The sequence below is a fragment of the Macaca fascicularis genome, chromosome 5 (genome assembly GCF_037993035.2).
Source record: "Macaca fascicularis isolate 582-1 chromosome 5, T2T-MFA8v1.1".
Lineage (NCBI taxonomy): Eukaryota > Metazoa > Chordata > Mammalia > Primates > Cercopithecidae > Macaca > Macaca fascicularis.
This window is the reverse complement of record NC_088379.1, coordinates 109,260,292-109,263,411: the sequence shown is the minus strand read 5'-3', so window position 1 is coordinate 109,263,411 and position 3,120 is coordinate 109,260,292. Positions and strand designations below refer to the sequence as shown.

At 39.6% G+C, this 3,120-nt stretch overlaps 1 pseudogene; it reads right to left on the bottom strand.

Moving 5' to 3' along the window:
* Nucleotides 1-1,247: 1,247 nt before the first annotated feature.
* LOC102135451 (ATP-dependent RNA helicase DDX3X pseudogene) lies at nucleotides 1,248-2,799 on the bottom strand (annotated as a pseudogene).
* Between the last annotated feature and the right edge of the window lie 321 nt (nucleotides 2,800-3,120).

Sequence of the window (3,120 nt, the reverse complement as noted above, 5' to 3'; positions counted from 1 at the left end):
ACAGTGCTCATCTTTGGCCAGATTTAACTTAAACAGACTATAAATACAATGGAAACCTATGCAACTAAAACTGCGCTGTAGAGCAGAATTGACACCTTGTGCAGTTATGTACATATTTCCAACCTGTGTGATCTTAAAGATTTCAGTTAGTTACTCTTCTGGAGCCATTTTTACAAAGTCTATAGTAAGCCAGTTGAGCATCTCAACTCAGCTTGAACAGTCATGTGAATCAGCATTTAAAGTAAAGCCTGCTGTGTAATTCTTCCTGTTCCTACCCTCTTGACCAAAAAACATCAAAACTAGCATCTGTTACTAGACCAAAAATCATCCAGGACCTTAATGAGGGTTGGTCATCGCTGTGGTCCCCATCTACCATTTCAATTTCATTTATGGCAGGCATTTAAAAAGTCTAAGTAGATGAGTTCTCCTAAAACCTTATTTCAAGTTGCCAGACCTTTAAGCATTCCCTGTAATAGTATGCCCACATTTGGCTAGCTCATAGTTAATAATCTGCCTAAACACTGAAAGAGGAGTTGCTGTATTTACTTGTATTAACTTTGAAGACAGTGTTTGAATGCATGTACGTATTCATACGTCACCTCATCATGACTGGAATGGCTTGTTTAAAGGCTGTGAGGTTACAAATACCTATCCAGGATAGAGTGAGCAAATCAGAACTTTAACTTACTACAGTTTGCCACACTGGAAACTAATTTCATCAATATGCCCTACAACATTTGTTGTTTGTTTTCCTCCAATTTTCAAGTACCAAAAAGTCCTAATGCAGGCTACCAAATAGGTTTATCCTTAAAGTATTTTTGTATGAATCGATGGTTCCGGTTAAGTTGTATCACACCTGTGTCCCAAGGTTTGACTTTAGCCCAAGTTCAGTAATTTTGTCAAAACAATTGATATATTGAACCAACAGGACATCAAAATAAAAAATTATCTAAAGTTAACATTAACAAACAAATAATCCTCAGTCACAAAATTATAATTGCAATTTGGGATGGAGGTAAGCAGGAGGGGAATTAATCCAAACAATGGCAATTAAGTCTTCAAACCACCTTCCGAACAAGGTTGTTAATTGTTCTTTTCATTTCTTCTTGTAGAACCTTGAGCTCCCTTAAAAAAAATAGTGGAGAATCACAGCTGGTAATATAGTGTGAGTTCTTCAAGCTATACAAGGTATCATCTGGCTAAGTTACATATGGTTTCCATATTAACTTGTTTGGCAGGGTGACCTACTACAAAGCAGGCTCAGTTACCCACCAGTCAATCCCCTGGGAGTTATAATTTCCTCCATATCTATTAGTGTTGCAAAAGCCTCCATAGCCACCTCCACCAAATCTTCTGCTGCTTGTGTGGCTGCTGCTGAAGCTGGAACTGCTGGCACCACTATTTTGTCAGTAGTGTCTGGCACCAAATTCTCCATTAAATCTGCTACTCTTAGAACGTCCACAATTACTACCCTGGTAGTGGTGTTCATAAACCATGTTTTCTAACCAAGATGGCACTTCTTGTTTAGTTTCAACAAGAAGAAGATGCAACAAATCCTTCGTGATATTTATGTTCCTCTCATTAAAGAAAGAGGTGGCCAGGCCAAGGTTTCCTACACGTCTTGTATGGCCAATGCCATATACATATTCTTCAATATCATTTGGCAAATCAAAATTGATAACATGTTTCATATTTGAAATGTCCAGTCCTCTTGCTGCTACTGCTGTAGCCACTAGCATTGGGCTTTTTCCTGAGGGTAACTGGTGAAGAGCCTCTTCCCTATCCCTCTGAGAATGGTGTCCATAGATACTGGTACATGACTATCCTTCATGGTATAAGATATTCTCTAAAGAATAAAAACCCTTTTTGGTCTTCACAAACACTAAGGTTAGTGCATACTTGCCTAGGATCAAGTGGATGTCTTAGGAGGTCAAGCAGAAACAACTGCTTGTCTGATTCTTCCACCCAAACTACTTTCTTTGTGATGTTCTCAGAGGTACAGCCAACTCCTGTATAGAGCCAAGAAGATACTAATATATTCATCAAAGAAGTCATGAGCCAGCATCTGTATTTCCTTAGGTAAAGTAGCACTAAACATCATAGTGTGGTGGACACCCTTTGGAGGCATAGTATCTTGTTCAACTTTTCTATGTATCTGAGGCTCAAACCCCATATCCAACATCTGATCAGCTTCTTCTAACACGAAGTATTCGCAAAAGTTTAATCCAATCTTTCCTCTTTCCATCATATCCACTAGATATCCTGGAGTGGCTACTAACAAGTGCCATCCAACTTCTAAGACTCAAATCTGCTGAACAATATCGGCACCACTATAAATCATGCAAGGAGGAACTCCAGATCAGTATGAAAATTTTTCTGCTTTCTCATTGATCTGTATTGCCAATTCTCTTCTTGGTGCTAATACCAAGAAGATTGGGTATTGTTTGCTGCATCCCCACCTTTAATTTTCCTTCATGGCCCCCAAAGCCTCCTTTGGACCATCTGAATACATCTGACTCAAGATGGGCAAGAGAAATGCTGCAGTTTTCCAGACTCTGTTTGGGCACAAGCCGTCAAGTCTCTTTTCTTTTTTATAATAGTAAGAGCATGCTTTTGCACTGGAGTCAGGCGAGTATAATGAGTAACCTCCATGTTTCCCACGATAGTTTCTCCCATCTCAACATCACTGAAACTTTCAACATGTGGAGGACAATTGCTGCCTGTTGCCTCAACTAGAATGTCACCATATTTCTCAAAATTAATCCCAGTGTTGCCTCCAGAAAAGAGTTCCTGTTCCAAACGTTCACTTGGGGGGAGTGGTTTTGACCAATCCTCTTCATCTTATTTGTCACACCAGTGACTGTTCCCACCATGTTATAAATTGCCAAAACCACTTCTGTCACCATGGCTGTCAGTGCCATCATAATCACTCCATCCATGATTATCAAACCTTCCCCTCGATCCGCGTCCATGATCACTGAAGAAGCTAGAATTAGCACTTGAATCATTAGGAGATTCAAAACTGCTCTATGCATCCTTATCTTTGCTAGAACACCACCCTAAACTGTCTTTATGGTAGAATCCTTTAGTAGCTGCTCTATTCCTTAACAAAGAGGGATA